A 19,554-nucleotide genomic window follows, 5' to 3' on the forward strand; every position below is an offset into this window, starting at 1 on the left:
CATATCTTCAGTTCCCCTTATCCAATTTTAATCATTTTGGTGTCATTTTAAGTATAAAAATATACTCTATTTTCATAAACTGGTGTTGGGGTTTTATTGTGTTTTGTATTTTACTTATTTACCATTTTACACACCTGTCTTCTACGTTAAGCCTTGTCGCTCGTTGCCAAGCTAAAAAAGGGTTGGGCTGGGTTTAATTTTTTGAGACCTAACTGGACCTCAGTGGGGTTAGTGGCCTGTTGCTAAGTGTAGGTACGTTCCTGACCTTACCAATAATCCACTTTCCAACATTTATGATGGCAGAGGTGGTATCCAGTACTTGTGTTTAATATCACACTACAGGTTTTAGTCAAATACGTTAAAAATCCTCTAAATTGACCTAGAACAAAAGTATTTTTAATTTTTCAAATTTTGACACATTTTTTAATAACTTAATTTTTTTTTTTCTGATCAATTGGTGCCAAAGTTTTTTTAAGTGACACAAAACTTAAGGGAGACGGCGGAGCTTGATCTGGCTAGCCTACTCACACTCACTACAGCTGCGCTTAGGGTATTATACAGAAAGAGAGCACTACCAGCTGGTAACAACCTTAGGAAGGCTGTGATGGTCAAGTCCCTTGAAGCCTGGGTAGTGCAGAGAGAGGCAGAGAAAGCTTCAGAGGTAGGAAGGGAGAGGGAAGATGTCCTCTACAATCTCCAGGAGGAGGAGGATGATCACCTATTGCTAACATCAGTAGTTAGGACCCCATCCAGAGCTAGTGGGAGGGAAGGGCCGGTGGCATCAGCCAAAGAAGAAGCAGACATGGACCTCAGGGAAAGGTAACTTGAGGCCCGAGTAACTCTCATAGCTTTGGAGGCAGAGAAATAGTCCATTGAGAAGAAGAAGTGGTTAAAAATTGAATCGAAAGATGGTGGCAGCGACAGAGAAGTTGAGGTCTCCATGGTTGGTGGGTGCTGCCCCAGGCTACCCATGTCAGTTGTTCCTGCTTATGTAGAGGGATGACATAGCCAAATGGTTGGAGGACTTTGATAGGGCTCTCCAAATGAGAAGGGTTAAGCCCCAATATTGGGGTTCACTCCTATGGGAGTTGGTCCCAATATCTGGAAGGGATAGGCTCCTGACCCTAGGGGGTAGGAATCAGACTCCTTTCCCAGTATGAAGAGGTGTTTAACTAAAAAGTTTGGTCTGACCCAAGAGCAGTACAGTATAAAGTTCAGGGACACCGACAGGGTCAATACCCATTCTTAGTTTGACTTTGTAGACACCTTACCTAAGGCACTAGAAGGTTGGGTATATGGTAACAAAGTGAAAACTTATGGCGGGTTATACAAATGTGATTGCGAGGGAGCACATCTTGACCAATTGTACACAAGAGAGGTTAAACCAGCAGCTAGTGGACTCTAACCTGACCATCCCCAGAGAGCTGGGTGAGGCAGCTGATGAGTGGTTGAGAATCTGGGTGGTTGTCAAGTCCCAGGACAAGACTCCATGAAAAACGGTGTCAGATCTCCAAAAGTCCAAAGAGTGAGGTGGTAAGCCCACCACAGATATTCCCTCTGTACACCAGAACCCTAAGAATGAAGAAAGTAAATCCCACTCCCACTCTGGGAAGCAGAGGCAGCAAGACCCAGGGCTAAAGAAGCTCTTGGACAATGAGGCCTGCTTTGGCTGTCAGCAGACAGAAGATGCAGCCTGTCCAAAGAAGGTGGTTATCCCTGGGCTGTCCGGTGAAGCCATGGAGGAGGACTCCTTAGATGATGAGGTCCTCATGGCATTGGGCTGGGAGAAAGGACAAGATGGTAAGCTGGTGATCCCTGAGGGTGGGAGGAGGTACTTTTACCCCATTCAGGTGAATGTGATCCCTACCACTGGCCTGAGAGACACCTGTGCCAGTCACACTATAGTGAGTGATGGGTTGGTGACCTCAGACATATGTGTCCTAGGGGAGTACAGGAAAGTCAAGATAGCTACAAGTGAGGTCACCACCAAACCTGTAGCGATAGTGCCCCTAGAGAGGGAGGGTATCCTTGACTGGTTTAGGGTAGTGGTTGGTGCTGACCTCCCCCCCAAGATTGCATCATGGGCAATGACCTCCCAGAGGTGAGTCTAGTCCCAGAGGGTGTGGTCAACCAGGGCACCCCCAACCCAAAGTCCTGGGGAGCCAGTACGTACAGTTAGGAGACAGGGGTCCCCAAGAAAAGGAAAGAAGAAAAAGAAGGGTCACTCTTAAAGACAGTTTCAGTGAGCCCATGTCCTTCTGCCCCAGTAGAAAGGGGGCAAAATTAGCACTGGTGAGGCCTCACCTGACCTCAAAGAAGTCCTGAGTAGTCAGGCAGCTGTCCAGTGGCAGGGTGTTGCCCTTACAGTAACAGAAGGGAGAGTGGAAGGAGGGTGTCTGCTAAAGGATGTGGTAGCCGCTCACTCTAAACAGCAGCAAGAGGGGTGCCAGGACCCCACAGTTGTCCCTAAAGCAGCTCACCCACCTCACCTGTCAATGAGAGCTTAGAGTGTGGTTCAGGGTTCTGACAGCTGTCAGTAGCCTCTGCTGGGTGCTGGCCTTATGGCAACACTGTACTTGGCCTGGGGGGCAAAAGAAAAGTAGGATCCCTGACCCTGTTGAACATGGTGGTGTTGCTCAAGTGTTGGGTGACCTCTTTGAGTAAGCTAGGTGTTGCCCTTGCAAAGTTAGGGATGGGGAGGAAACTCACTACCCATATTGGCAGAGAGAGGGGAGGAAGAACCTCCTAGAAGGAAGTTACAGTTTAAAATGGATCCTTTTACTGTTGGAATGGGTTCTACACAGAGGAAGTGACCATGACAGGAGGATGTAAGGCAGAGTAGGACCTGTAAAGGTACAGCCAGTTTTCTTCACTGCCTTCCTCGCCTGGCAAGCCAGGAAGACTCTCCCAGGGTTGGGCTCTTCAACCACCACTAGAAGGAAGAAAACCCTAATAAGTCCAAACGTAACAAGTTGACCGGAACTTCCTGTGCAGCGTATCTGTGCAACGTATCTGAGGATGACTCCAGGGATGTCGGATCAAGATTTAGCTTTGGCTTGGATGAAAATTTCCATCCTGGAAAATTGTCTAAGTTCGAAGGTAAGATTCTTAACCGAGGTCTCCTACAATGCGTATCCGAATAGTGCTCCAGGGAGGTCGGATCAGATTGGGGACTTCGTCCTGCTGAAAAAAATCTTCAAGAAAAAGACTAAGGGCCTTAGTATCATTTCTGTGGACGGAAAACCCGTCCGCTGAAATTCTGTCAGGTAGGTTGCTGCCATTGTGGCAGCCTCCCCGCTGTTCCCATTACGAGTTTCCCACTGGCCCAGCAGGAAACAGCCTTCAACATCGTCTATGGCTCGTAATAGAGCTGGTGGCAATGCTGTAGTGTGCAGGGTGCACCTTCACAATACAGACAGTGTACATTGCGATGGTTCAGGGGCCCCTTTACTGCCATAAAGTCGCTGGTGGAGAATGAAGTTGTAATTCCCAGGGCAGCACTCCTTGCAGCGCTGCCCTGGTGAATTAGGACCACTAGGACTGCCAGACCATCAGAGTGACTAATCCTGGCGGTGCTGTTGGAGTGGCCGTGGCACAACTGCCACGGTCATATTGTGGCGCTTGGACTGCCATATTTGGCAGCAGTCCATACCCCACCGCGAGTTTGGCCTTCAAGAGGCCACCAGACTCATAAGGAGGCCTTAATTCCGAAGGTAAACTTTTGACCGAGGTCTCCCGCTTGCTGTAGCCGAGCAGGGCTCCATCGAGTTGGACTCAAACTTTGACTTTGCCGCGATCTAGTTCAACCTGATGACCAGATTGCAGCTTTTAGTATCAGTGCTTTAGAAAACATTTATTCTTTAGAAATTCACATCTCCAGTTCCCCTTATCCGGTTTTAATCATTTTATTGTCATTTTAAAGATAAATATAAACGGTATTTTCATAAATTGGTGTTGGATTTTTATTGTGTTTTACTTAATTTCTGTTTTGTAATTTTTAAATGCTTTACACACCTGTCTCATATGTTAAGCCTTGTTGCTCGTTGTCCAGCTACCAAGGGCTGAACTGGGTTTAATTTATTGAGACATACTGGACCTAAGTGGGGGTTAGTGGCCTGTTGCTAAGTGTAGGTACTTACCTGCTTTTACCAATAATCCACTTCCTAACATGTACTATAATAATATGATTCTGATGAACATTGCTTCTATTAATTCCTTTCTTTCTTCTGAATGTGTTATCATCCTTTCACCACATTATTTTTTTTCTCCCTGTCCTCCCATACAAACATTGGCAACTATTGATCATTTGTTTAAGTATATACTTTATTTTCATATTTTAATTTTTTGTTAGTTATTTTTATTTAATCTTTTATTTTATCATTTATTTTTTTATTTTAATCGAATAGTTTGTGTTTTAGTTTATTTAATTGTTATTTACATTTTTATTTTAATATGTTTAAAAATATTTTTTGATTTCTTAAAGTTTTATTCTTCCAATTTATTTAATTCTGCATTTTACCTTAATCCATCCATCCATCCATCCGCTATAGGCGCACAGTCAAAGAATTTGGTTTCTTTGGGTTATATTCATTCAGTTTACTCTTGGACACTCTGGCTGCAGTGTGCTGCAGATACATGTTCACCATAATTCTTTTTTTCTAATGATTATTCCATAGCCCTGGACTACCTTACTGCCATAAGTTTTTTATCGATTATTCCATTTACCCATAAACTTCTCTCTGACTCCCATAGGTGTCTTCTTTAAAACAGATGGAGATAAAGCAAAGAGCTCCATGTTGTGTTCCCTGATTTGAAATGACATTTTATGGTGTGGTGGTGTGGTTTGACCTTACAATGTTTATTTACATTGGTATTTATTACGTAAGTAACCAGCTGCATTAATAGTGCATTTTTCTGTACTATTTCAACCTTCACTAACTACCTGCTTTTCTTGCTTGGTTTTGTTTTAGGTGCACAAGAGGAGAGATGTCACATCACCCACAGAACTTCAAAAGTGAAGGCTTGTACAGTGCTTTCAGTCCTCCAATCTCTTCCGCCTGTGCAGCTTAGTGCCACTGCCAACTGAGAGCTTTAAGATCACCCCAAAGAAAGTTGCTTCCATGAAAGTGGTCAGTGAGAAGAAATAGATTTCCACCAGTGTTGTTCGGACCGCAACCATTTTCAGGAGACATGTGCCTTCCATACCTGCCCCCAGGGAGGAATCTGGAAGCATCACTCCTGCATCAACAGCACCACCACAACCTAAGCCCAAGACCATTTCTGTCCGTGACTATCTTTGCAATCATAGCAACGCTGATGAGCAGTGATGTTGAATTACATTTTTCCCTTTCATAAAGTAGTACCCACTTGTTTCAGGAAACAGAGCAAAGTGGACAGCAGCCACAGCCAGTAATAGTAAACCTTCCAGAAACTGGAGCAGAACAGGAGGTCGAGCTTCCTGCCGAGCAAGAACCTCCTCTTTTAGAGTCAATGGCTCCAGCAAGAAAAGGGAAGGGTACTACTCCACAATTTTCTCCAAGCACCACTTCTGATGATGATGATGATAGGGATATGGAGTGGACCCTGGCAGAGTCTGGGAGACGCCAGAAGAGGCAAGGGAAAAGAAAAGTTCCAGAAAGGCTTAGAATCATGGAAGGGGATGATGATGAGGAGGATGATGTTGATGAGCCAATCATTGTGGAAACTGGTACAGAGGAGTCTGACATTACTATCCAACCTGCTCTGAGGGATGTGGCACAAGTAGCACCACCAGCTCCCATATTTGTAATGCCACTGCAGAGAGGCAATTGACACACCCACCTACCTCCAGTTGTTCTTTAGGCATTCCCCCAGTAAGAAAGAACTTTTCCCCAGTTTGGGACTTTTTTTATTATTAGCAAACAGGAGGAGAACATTGCAATATGCTCCATTTGCCACACAAGTGTTCTTCGAGGTAAGCCTGGTTCACATTATGGTGCTGGAAGCCAGATGACCCATATGAAAAAACATCATGCAGTCCTTTGGGAGGAGCACCTTAAAAAAAATGCTGAAAGTGGTTGTGGTGGAGAAGATGAGGAGAGCTGGGAAACATCAGCTACAACTGGTCAAATCATGGTGAAAGAAGAGGGTGACATCCTCAGGTAAAGCAGCACCGGCTCAATGACCTCACAATGACACAGGAAGACTCAGACTCCGATGGATACACCACAGCATATGGTGACTGTACCACAATGCACATTGAGTCTACCATCACCCATTTCTCAAAAGTCACCTTCGAAGGTGGCCCCAGAAAAAAACAAAATCCAGGCCAATATCATAGGCATGCTTAGGCAAGAGAGGCCCTATGACCGCAACCACCCAATGGCACGTTTGTACAATGGGAAGCAGGCAAATATGTTGGCACTGGAGCTCCTCTTGTTTTCTTGTGTGGAAGAAGTGGGATTCCTAGAATTTGTGGCAGTCATCTCACAAAATGAAAAGTTCTAAGTCGGACCTATTTTACCACGATGTGCTGAAACTGGTTGGACAACCTTTGCAGTAAAGTGTTGTCGACAATATCCTCCTGACGACTACCAGTTGTCAAGCTACTGATTACAAGTGCATCACTGCACACTGGATCTAATTTCTGGGGGTGAAGCTAAATCTATCCATAAGTCTTGGCCCTGAAGACATTTTTAAGAGCATTCTGCGGCATGCATCGAGTCATGTTTACCATGGAGAAATCACATACAGCTGCAAACACCTTGGACACGTTTAATAGCAAGGTGTCTGAATGGCTGAGACCTAGAGGTCTCCAATTTGGATTTGTTGCCACAGACAATTGCAGTAACATAGTCAAGACCATGGCAGATGATGGCTATTTCAGGGTACTTTATCAACCTGGTTGTGCAAGACTTTCTCAAAAAGACGACAGTCAGCAACATACTAACCACCTGCAGACAACTCTGCACTCACTTCAGCAATTCTTTTAAAGCACGTAAGATATTGCAGATTTTTCAGTGTGCTAACAGAGTACCAGTTAAAGCCCTGATACAAGAGGTGCACATTGGAATTCATCCTATTATGTGTTGCAACATCTGTTTGAGCAGTACTGACAGATTAATGACTATGGTCCTCACTACAACCCTGGCGGTAAATTCCGCTTACTGCCATGCCGATGGCTGCCAACATACTGTGACCACGACGGTAATCCGCTACGGGTATTATGACCCACACAGAGAAATCCACCAGTATACAGACACCCACACAAATCCGCCAGACCAAAGGTCAGTGATAAACTGGTGATAGCAAAACCCACACCGTCACCCCAGCAGGAATACACCCACAGTATCACGACCCACGAATCAACGCGGCGGTCTTTAAACCGCAGTAAACCATTGGCGGTACACACCGCTGTGCTCAAAATACACACACACCTACAAAACACAACCACATTGGACAATTCAAAATACACACACTTGACACACTTACACACACCACACCCACTCACCCACGACACTGTAAAACACACACCCACATTACCCACAACCCCTTACAACGAATAATTTTGAAGATGCAGAGAGAGAGAAAAGCAAAGACCACACCATCATCCAGAGGCACAGAACACCATCACACATACACCATCCACACACCTCACAGCACACACCCTAACACATCACCCCACACATCACCTCACACATCACCTCACATATCACTCACACCACATCATGGCACCTCAAAAACACCCTCGGTTTTCTGAGGAGGAGCTCAGGGTCATGGTGGAGGAAATCATCCAGGTAGAGCCACAGCTATTCGGATCACAGGTGCAGCAGACGCCCATTGCTAGGAAGATGGACCTAGTGGGACAGCATCCAAGAACCAGGGATGACATCAGGAAGAGGTGGAACGACCCACGGGGGAAGATACGTTCCGTGGTATCAAGACACCAGATTACTGTACAGAGGATTTACGGTGGACCCCCACCTCCTCCCCCACAACTAACAACATGGGAGGAGCAAGTCTTGGTGATCATGCATCCTGAGGGCCTCACGGGAGTAGCAGGAGGACTGGACTCTGGTAAGTTAACTCTTCACTACTATACCCCCCACCCTACCTGCATGCCATCACTAACTCCTACCCCAACCCTCACCCCCATCACTCCACCAACTCACACATACCCCACTATCACAACCCACCCATCCCAATATCAAGCCAGCATGCAACAACAATGCATGGATACCAATCACAGACCTGCATGGACAGCCATCACCACAGTATGCCCAGTAGAGAAACTCACCAAACCCACATAATCACCAATCACACAAGGCCAGGCGACAGTGCAAGCACATTAATACAGGGAAACACACCCATTGCACAAGATGGCACACACAGATACAATAACAATGCAGTTACATCCCAACAGGACCCCTACCTAGCGTCACCGGGACAGGAGGTGCCAGCCATATCCAGTCCCCCTATATAAGAGGCCCAAAGTGATGACAGCAGCTCTGCATGCCTGGATCATGATGACTAGCCTGGTCCATCTGGGACCTCTTGACAGTCGGTTAACCTGCCACAGTCACAAACCACCACAGAACCTCCCCCATCAGGAAACACCACGACAGCACCCATCTAGCGGGCCCATGCCACTGTCCCCAGGACACGTCAATCAGCAGTGTGTCCACCACTGCAGGGACCCCAGGCAAACGCACTAACCCAGGACAATCAGGGACCTGGGGTCAGTGGCAATGGGCACACGGTTGAGAGGACAGAGGTACAGGACAACAGGGAAGCTGGGAGGACTGCTGTGCGACAGGGGGAGGACAGGCCCAGGGAACACACTCTCCACGAGGCGATCTCCAACATCATGGGAGCATACCACCATTCCCAGGAGACCATGGGCACAGTACTAGCCAAGTTTCAGGAGACCCAGCGGCTGCAGGAGGGACAGTACATGGGATCAGGGAGGACCTCACCAACATATACACCATCCTGGTCACCATACCAGGGGTGCTGGCTGATATGGGCAAGACCATGAGGGAGGCAGTGGCACAAAAAAGTGCCCCTGACACTAGCCAAAACGAGGATCAGCCTTCCACCTCCGCTGGCGCTAGTGGACAGGAGGCACCGCCACAGGAACAACAGGCCACCAGCACCCCACCCCCTGCAGAAGGAGAACCACCACGCAAACGGTCCCGACGATCCAGGCAGAAGACAGAGAACATTGCCAAGACCCCCGCCAGGAAATAAGACTCTCCTGATTGTCACCCTTCTGTCCCACTATGTCATCCTGTCCAACTTGAACTGCGATTACTCCCCTTCCTATGCCCCATTGGACAATGCACCTGTGATACCAAGAGACTGGACTCTACTATGGACCTTCCTCCACCATCACCCCAGCCCCTTGCACATACCCCTATACTCTTTAGTGTAGGAAAGTACCATCTTGCCTGACATGTTACCCCCATTTTTACTTGTGTGTCAGTTTGATTTTGCCTGTGTCACTGGGATCCTGCTAGCCAGGACCCCAGCGCTCATAACTTGTGGCCTATATGTGTTCCCTGTGTGGTGCCTAACTGTATCACTGAGACTCTGCTAACGAGAATCTCAGTGTTTATGCTATCTCTGCTTTTAAAATTGTCACTGCAGGCTAGTGACTATTTTCACCAATTCTAATTGGCACACCGGAACACCCTTATAATTCCCTAGTATATGGTACCTAGGTACCAAGGGTATTGGGGTTCCAGGAGATCCCTATGGGCTGCTTCATTTCTTTTGCCACCCATAGGGAGCACAGACAATTCTTACACAGGACTGCCACTGCAGCCTGAGTGAAATAACGTCCATGTTATTTCACCACCATTTTACACTGCACTTAAGTAACTTATAACTCACCTATATGTCTAATCCCTCACTTGGTGAAGGTTAGGTGCAAAGTTACTAAGTGTGAGGGCACCCAGGCACTAGCCAAGGTGCCCCCACATTGTTCCGGGCAATTTCCCCGGACCTTGTGAGTGCGGGACACCATTACACGCGTGCACTACATATAGGTCAATACTTGTATGTAGCTTCACAATGGTAACTCCGAACATGGCCATGTAACATATCTAAAATCATGAAATTGTCCCCTCATGCCAAATCTGGAATTGGGGTGCCAATCCCATGCATCCCCGGGGCTCCAGCATGGACCGTGGGTACTGCCAACCCTCAGACAGGTTTCTGCCCTCCTGGGGTCTGGGCAGCCCAGTCCCAGGAAGGCAGGACAAAGGATTTCCCTGAAAGAGGGTGTTACACCTTCTCCCTTTGGAAATTGGTGTTAAGGGCCTGAGAGGAGTAGCCTCTCCTGGCCTCTGGGAATGCTTTGAGGGGCACAGATGGTGCCCTCTTTGCATAAACCAGTCTACACTGTTTCAGGGAGCCCCCAGCCCCTGCTCTGGTGCGAAACTGGACAAAAGAAAGGGGAGTGACCACTCCCCTGTCCATCACCACCCCAGGGGTGCCCAGAGCTACTCCAGTGTGTCCCAGACCTCTGCCCCCTAAATGCAGAGGTGTGAGGGCACAATGGAGACCTCTGAGTGGCCAGTGCCAGCAAGTGATGTCAGAGACCCCTCCTGATAGGCTCTTACCTGGTTAGGTAGCCAATCCTCTTCTGAGGGCTATTTAGGGTCTCTCCTGTGGGTTCCTCTTCAGATAACGAATGCAAGAGCTCACCAGAGTTCATCTGCATCTCCCTCTTCGACTTCTGCCAAGGATCGACCACTGACTGCTCCAGGACGCCTGCAAAACTGCAACAAAGTAGCAAGAAGACTGCCAGCAACATTGTCCTGCTGGCTTTCTCGACTGTTTCCTGGTGGTGCATGCTCTGAGGGCTGTCTGCCTTCACCCTGCACTGGAAGCCAAGAAGAAATCTCTTGTGGGTCGACAGAATCTTCCCCCTGCTAACGCAGGCACCAAACTTCTACATCACCGGTTTCTGGGTCCCCTCTCATCTTGACGAGCGTGGTCCCTGGAACACAGGAGTTGGATCCAAGTGACCCCGACAGTCCACTGGTCCTTCTGTCCAAATTTGGTAGAGGTAAGTCCTTGCCTCCCCACGCCAGACAGTAATCCTGTGTACTGAGTGATCTGCAGCTACTAGGGCTTCTGTGCACTTTTGCAAGACTTCCTTCGTGCACAGCACAGTCTAGGTCCCCAGCACTCTGTCCTGCATTGCTCAACTCACTGAGTTGACCTCTGGCTTCGTGGGACCCTCTTTTGTTGTGTTGAGATGACTGCCGTTCTCAGATTTCTTGAATGCCTGTTCAAGTGCTTCCACGGGTGCTGCCTGCTTCTGCATGGGCTCTCTCTGTTGCTGAGTCCCCCCTCTGTATCCTCCTCCAAGGGCGGCCTCCTGGTCCTTTCTGGGTCCGGGCAGCACCCATAATCTTCAACTGCGCCTCTAGCAGCTAGCAAGGCTTGTTTGCAGTCTTTATGTGTGGAAACAACGCTGCATCCTCCAACACGCCGTGGGACATCTTCTGACCAAAGGAGAACTTCCTGGCACCTTCCATTGTTGCAGAATCTTCAGCTTCTTCCACCCAGAGGCACCCCTTTTGCACCTTCATTTGGGGTTTAGTGGGCTCCTGCCCCCCTGGACACTTGCGTGACTCTTGGACTTGGTCACCTTCCTTTTCAGGTCCAGGAATCTATCTTCAGTGCTTTGCAGTCAGTTGTTGTCTTTTCAGAATCCCCTATCTCGACTTTACTGTCTTTCTGGGGTAGTAGGGTAACTTTACTCCTACTTTTCAGGGTCTTGGGGTGGGGTATCTTGGACACCCTTAGTGTTTTCTTACACTCCTAGCGACCCTCTACACACTACTCTAGGCCTGGGGTCTATTCGTGGTTTGCATTCCACTTTTGGAGTATATGGTTTGTGTTGCCCCTAGGCCTATTGTCTCCTATTGCATTCTATTGTGTTCTACAGTGTTTGAACTACTTTTCTAACTGTTTACTTACCAGATTTTGGTTTGTGTATATATTTTGTGTATTTTACTTACCTCCTAAGGAAGTATATCCTCTGAGATACTTTTGGCACATTGTCACTAAAATAAAGTACCTTTATTTTTAGTAACTCTGGGTATTGTGTTTCTTATGATATAGTGCTATATGATATAAGTGGTATAGTAGGAGCTTTGCAAGTCTCCTAGTCCCTCCTAAGCTGCTCTGCTATAGCTACCTCTGTCAGCCTAAGCTGCTAGAACACCACTAATCTACTAATAAGGGATAACTGGACATGGCACAAGGTGTAAGTACCATCAGGTACCCACTATAAGCCAGGCCAGCCTCCTTCAATTAGCCCCTAAATAAACACCCTTTAATCACAAACCAATCTGGAGTCAGTCTGATCTTTCACAAATGTATTATGACAACATTAGCAACAAATAGCAGTGTAAATGTTAATTTACTCATACCAATGTATGACAGTTGTTGGCCAGCAGAACATATAGCAGAAGGCAGAATGTGGTACCCAGATCTGAGAAAAGTAAATCCAAAGGGAACAGTCAGTGTTCTTAGACAGAGGTTAAGAGGCTGACTTGTACAATGTCCCACAGTATTCTGAAATGTGAGGAGTTACAGTCTCTTACCTATGTGTCACTGGAAGTACTGCATGATGATGTTCGTTCTGTTGTCAATATCTTCTTCCTTTGCCTCCTTTTCCTCACTGTCTACAGACTCCACCGCTGCCACAAGACCATGACCAGGCTCATCCTCCTGCAGAAAAGGCACCTTGCGTATCGGTGCCAGGTTGTGCAACATGCAGCATGCCACGATTATGTGGCACACCATCTTCGGTGAGTAGTATAGGGAGCCACCTGTTAGATGGAGGCACCAGAATCTGGCCTTCAGGAGGCCGAATGTCCTATCAATAATACACCTAGGGCCATATTTATACTCCGTTTGCGCCGGATTTGAGTCGTTTTTTCTTTGGCGCAAATTAGACACAAAACGAACTCCATATTTATACTCTGGCGTTAGACGCGTCTAGCGCCAAAGTTCATGGAGTTTGCGTCATTTTTTAGCGTGGACACCTATTTTGAGTTAATGATATGCAAGGTAGGCGTTCCCTTCTAAAAAATTACTCTGAGGCATGTGCGCCTTATTTACACTCCCGGGCAAAAATGACGCCCGGGAGTGGGCGGGTCAAAAAAAATGACATCCAGCCGCTTTTGCGTCGTTTTTTAGCGCCTGGTCAGGGCAGGCGTTAAGGGACCTGTGGGCTCGGAATGAGCCCAGAGGTGCCCTCCCATGCCCCCAGGGACACCCCCTGCCACCCTTGCCCACCCCAGGAGGACGCCCAAGGATGGAGGGACCCATCCCAGGGAACTTAAGGTAAGTTCAGTTAAGTATTTTATTTTAATTTTTTTGTGGCATAGGGGGGCCTGATTTGTGCCCCCCTACATGCCACTATGCCCAATGACCATGCCCAGGGGACATAAGTCCCCTGGGCATGGCCATTGGACAAGGGGGCATGACTCCTGTCTTTGCTAAGACAGGAGTCATTTCAATGGGGGTTGGGAGTAAAAACAATGGCGCAAATCGGGTTGAGGCAAAATTTTTGCCTCAGCCTGACTTGCCCCATTTTTTGACGCCCAAGCTCCATATTCCCCTACGCCGGCGCTGCCTGGTGTAAGTCATTTTTTTGGACGCACACCAGGCAGCTCCGCCGGCTAACGCCGGCTAACGTCATTGAATAAATACGGCGCCCGCATGGCGCTTCAGAATGGCGTTAGATTTTTTGACGCACAACTGCGTTGGCGCAGTTGTGCATCGAAAAGTATAAATATGGCCCCTAGTTCGGCCATGTGCCTCATTGTAGCGGTCCTCTGCCCTTGTCCTGGCATTCCTTGCTGGGGTCAGTAGCCATGAGAGGTTGGGGTAACCAGAGTCAACTGCAAATTCTGAGGAATACCTGTTAGACACACACTAACCCTTAGGGACTACCCCATACCTAGACACCTACTCATACTGTGTGAGGACCTTGGGCTCACCTATAAGCCACACCCGGTGCGTCTGGAGTTGGCCCATCACATAAGGAATACTGCTATTCCTCAAACTGTAGGCGTCATGCACAGAGCCAGGATACTTGGCATTCACATTGGAGATGTACTGGTCCGCCAAACACACCATTTGCACATTCATCGAATTGTAGCTTTTTCTATTTCTGTACACTTGTTCATTTCTGTGGGGGGGGGACAAATGCCACATGTGTACCATCAATGGCACCAATGAGGTTGGGGATATGTCCCAGGGCATAAAAGTCAGCCTTCACTGTGGGCAAATCCTCCACCTGGGGCAAGACGATGTAGCTGTGCATGTGTTTCAGCAGGGCAGACAACACTTTGGTCAACACGTTAGAAAACATTGGCTGAGACATCCCTGCTGCCATGGCCACTGTTGTTTGAAAGGATCCACTTGCCAGGAAATGGAGCACTGACAGGACCTGCACTAGAGGGGGGATTCCTGTGGGCTGGCGGATTGATGACATCAGGTCTGGCTCCAATTGGCCACACAGGTCTTGGATTGTGGCACGATCAAGTCTGTATGTGATTGTGATGTGTCTGTCTTCCATTTTCGACAGGTCCACCAGGGGTCTGTACACTGAAGGATGCCACCATCTCATCATCTGCCCCAGCGGTTGTAGCCTATGGAGGAGAACGGTGAGCAGAGGGTCCTTTAACACATAGGTTGCACAACTGTGTCTGCAGTAATGTTAGTAAATCCGTGTGTGAAGTAGTTAGTCCGTATATGTGCCAAAATGTGCTGTGACGCAGTTAGGTGCCATGCCATGTGCCCCCCTGAAATGGGGGCTGCCTGACTTGTGAGGAGGCACAAGGGGAAATGAGGTAACTGCGCTGGCGCTGTGCAGCGTCGCGGTAGGCGGTCCAAGACCGCCACGCCACTTAGCATTGGTTATCATTGGGCCCCATGGGTTGCAGGAGCCAATGGGCATGTACGCCGGCGATGGTACGCACCGCCGCGGACGTGACTGCCTTTTTTTTTATCTGTTCACTCACTTGATACCTGACCTTCAACAGGAGAGGACCTACACTGCAAGTGCTGCTGTGACCTCAGCCTGGAGCAAACAATGGCTAGAGTGTCTGGGGAAAGGGCCCCTGCCTTCACTGCGGAGGAGTTGGACAAACTGTTGGATGGGGTCCTCCCCCAGTATACGCTACTCTACGGTCCTCCAGACAGGTGAATACACTGTGAGCATGATGCGTGGGCAATGCCTGTTTGGAGTGGTGTGGATGGAAGACACATGTTGGGGGGGGCTGAGGGCTGCATGTGAGGATGGTCAGTGTATGTGCGTCAGGGCATGGGTGGGAACTGGTGGGCAATGAGTATGACGGTCCGGAAGGGTGAGTAATTCCCTTTCCTCCTGTACCTTTCCTCTAGGTCAGCGCCCAACAGAAGAAGGGCATTTGGCGTGCCATGACCAATGAAGTGCGGACCCTGGGGGCCTATCATAGACGGAGCACCCACTGCCCCAAGAGATGGGAGGACCTGCGTCGCTTGAGCAAGAAGACGGCGGAGGCCCAGCTGGGGCTGGCCTCCCAACATGGAAGGGGTGCCTGTCGCACCATGACCCCCCTTATGTTCCGCATCCTGGCAGTGGTCTATCCAAAGTTGGATGGGCACTTGAGGGTATCACAGCAGTCACAAGGGGGTGAGTACAGTTTCAAAAAGCTGACTCAGCGCGGTTTAGGAACTAGCTGGGTGGGGGGTGTGGGCTGTGGGTGACTCTAGGCCAGGGCGGTCATTTCAGGGTAACTCACCTGTTTGCAGGTGCAGAAGCACGCCTACCCTAATGGTACAATTGGACAGCTACTAGTGTGCAGGGTCCTGTGGGTGTCAGGTGTGCATATGTTGACTGGTTGGGCAAGGACTAGTGCACTGGGCAGCTCTGTGTGTGTTGTGTCCTCCAACGGTAGTGGTGTTCCAGGCATTGACCATGTGTGTCCTCTATCTTTCCCCCCCCTTCTTGTTTTGTCACCCTGTCCTTGTGTACATTAACATCATCTGGCGGAGGAGCAGAGGCACCGGCGACGGAGGGAGCTGCATCCCACATGGCCCAGGAGGGTGAATCCAGGGAGGGTGAAGTCAGCAGTGGGACGGAGGGCGAGGGGAGCTCCACGACGTGGACAGGGGGGGATACCAGCAACAGCAACTCCTCCTCTGATGGAAGTTCCCTCGCAGTGGCGGACACCTCTGTGCCCACCCAAACAACAGTTACAGCTGCCACCCTCCCTACCAGCACCGTCCTCCCAGGAGCCCCTCAGCAAGTTTCCCGTGCCCGCTCACCCAGGAGGGTGGACATCTCCTTTGCCCCAGGCACCTCAGGCCCTGCATCAGTCAGCCTTGCTGCCCTCAGTGAGGAGGCTATTGACCTCCTGAGATCCCTCACTGTTGGGCAGTCAACCATTCTGAATGCCATCCAGGGTGTCGAGAGGCATTTGCAGCAAACAAATGCATACCTGGAGGGCATTCATTCTGGTGTGGCGGCCCAACAGAGAGCATTTCAGGTTCTGGCCTCAGGACTGATGGCAGCCATTGTCCCTCTGTCCAGCCTCCCCCCTCCAACTTCCACTACCCAGACCCAACCCCTTCTACCTCAGCCTATCCCAAGCACACCATCAGACCAGCATGCCCACACATCAACACACAAAAGTGGCTCAGGAAAACATAAGCGCCACACATCCCACAAGCACTCACACAAGCACCATACCCATGCACACATACCAACACCCACTTCCTCCACTGTGTCCCCTTCCTCCACGCCCCCACCTCCCTCCCAGTCTCGTCTCCACTCACACCTGCATGCACTACATCATCAGCCACTGCCTCTATCACCAGAACGCCCATCACAACACACCGCTCACGTGCAATCACCACCCCCACTACCATTCACACGTCCCCTGTGTCCTCTCCCAGTGTGTCTTGAGCCCTCCTCCCAAAGTACACAAACGCAGGCACACACCCACTCAACAGCCATCCATCTCACAACAGCCTTCAGCCCAAACTCAGCAGACATACACCTCCTACAACCACTACCTCTTCCTCCACTCCCACACCCTCTCCATCTTCCCATCCCAGTGTGTCTAAAAATCTTTTCCTAGCTAGCATTAACCTCTTCCCTACACCCCCCCCGTCCTTCCCCTAGGGCCAGGAGGTCTAGATCCCCAGCCCAGCACCTCAGCCACCAAATCTGCATCCGCTGTGGTCCCTGCAAGTCCGGGAGGCTTGAAGGGGGCACCCGTCAGAGCTGCCAGTGTGCCACCTACAGATATGAAGGACCACCCTATTCACCCACCTGCAAAGGTCAAAAAGGCCCGGCTTCCAGCAGGGGAAAGTCAAACCACCCACCCAGCAAGGCCTCGCCCAAACACAGAGAGGACAGTGCCAAGGTCCCTGCAGAGACTGCCAAGGTGGGGAAGAGCCACACGACAAAGGGCAAGTCACCTCAGGGCACGATGCCTCCTGGTGATGTGCTGGTGACCACCATTTCGTCAGGAATGGCAGCGACCTGCACCACAGTCACCACCGCTGCAAAGACCGCCACCTCCACCGCCACCTGCACCACCACCTGCACTGCCGCAGCCACAACATCAGTCTGCAGCATCCTCCCCAAGGATCAGCCATCCGAGGCTGCCGGAGACGGTATGGTGTCTCCCTCCACAACAACAGACACTTGCACTACGGCATCTCTGCTGCAGCCAGCTCCACCTGCACCACCATCTTCACCGTCACGTGCTCAGCTGGTACCACTCTGTCGGATGTCAGCAGCATCCCCAGTGGGCAGCCATCCGAATCCGCAGGTGACGTCCTGGACAATGGACATGCCACTTGAGGCACCACCTCCAGCACTGGCACGACCAGCAGTTGGCAGCCTAAGTCGCAGCAGGATGGAGTGTGGCTCTGCCTCCATGGAGTATCATGCTATCTGTTCCAGGTACATCACGTGGCTCAGACACCCAGGTGAGAGGATGTGAACTGCCACACCCCAGGTGCAGCATCACTGGGCACAAAGCCCTCTCCAGAACCAGTGGAGAGATATATTCACTCACCCAGTCCTTGGCAGGATGAAGCACTCTGGGCACAACACCCCCTCCAAAACCAGTGGAGAAAGGCATCCACTCACCCTATCCTTGGCAGGATGAAGTACTCTGGGCACAAAGCCCCCTCCAGAACCAGTGGAAAAAGGCATCCACTCACCCTATCCTCGGCATGATGAAGCAGACTGGGCACAAAGCCCCCTCCAGGACCAGCGGATAAAGGCATCCACTCACCCTGTCCTTGGCAGGATGAAGCACTCTGGGCACAAAGCCCCCTCAAGAACCAGTGGAGAAAGGCATCCACTCACCCTATCCTTGGCAGGATAAAGCACTCTGGGCACAAAGCCCCCTCCAGAACCAGTGGAGAAAGGCATCCACTCACCCTATCCTTGGCAGGATAAAGCACTCTGGGCACAAAGCCCCCTCCAGAAAAAAAGCATCCACTCAACCTATCCTTGGCAGGATGAAGCAGACTGGGCACAAAGCCCCCTCCAGAACCAGTGGAGAGATACATCAACTCACCCAGTCCTTGGCAGGATCAAGCACTCTGGGCACAAAGCCCACTCCAGAACCAGTGGAACATGTTACCCACTAGAGAGACTGTGGCTTTGCACTTCCCAGGAGCAAGCAGTGGGAAACCCACCCACTTGAGAGACTGTGGCCTTGCACTTCCTAGGACCAAGCAGTGGGCAAACCAACCACTAGAAAGACTGTGGCCTTGCACTCCCAGGGACCAGGCAGTAGGGAACCCACCTACTAGAGAGACTGTGGCTTTGCACTCCCCAGGAGCAACCAGTGGGCAACCCACCCATTTGAGAGACTTGAGAGACTGTGGCTTTGCACTCCCCAGGACCAGGCAGTGGGCAACCCACCCACTTGAGAGACTTGAGAGACTGTGGCTTTGCACTCCCCAGGACCAGGAAGTGGGCAAACCACCCACTTGAGACTTGAGAGATTGTGGCTTTGCACTCCCCAGGACCAGGCAGTGGGCAACCCACCCACTTGAGAGACTTGAGAGAATGTGGCTTTGCACTTCCCAGGACCAGGCAGTGGGCAACCCACCCACTTGAGAGACTTGGCGGACAGTGGCTTTGCACTCCCCAGGACCAGGCAGTGGGCATGGAGCTCCCTCGAGGAGCAGTGGCGTAGTACCATCTTCCGGCTGAGGCCCTCCCCCTCCCCTTCCCTCTGAGGTGCCTGTTTTTTTTTTACCTGATGCCCCTGCAGTGTTCTCTCCATTTTGAGGCAGGTGTCATGTGTGGGCTTCGCCCATGCTTTTTGGGACCACTGGTCCACGGACATTAGGAAGGGACAGTGTACGTCCTTGTGTACTTAATGTAAATATTTGTGTATACTGATTATTTGCTTTTCTCTTGATATATCTGATTGTTCCAATATAACACTGGTTAGACTCATTTCCTTTTGTCCTTGCGTTCTTCCATGGAGTGACAGGGTGTATCTTTAATGTTGTTGGATATGTTTG

Source organism: Pleurodeles waltl, chromosome 1_1, assembly GCF_031143425.1.
Source record: "Pleurodeles waltl isolate 20211129_DDA chromosome 1_1, aPleWal1.hap1.20221129, whole genome shotgun sequence".
Lineage (NCBI taxonomy): Eukaryota > Metazoa > Chordata > Amphibia > Caudata > Salamandridae > Pleurodeles > Pleurodeles waltl.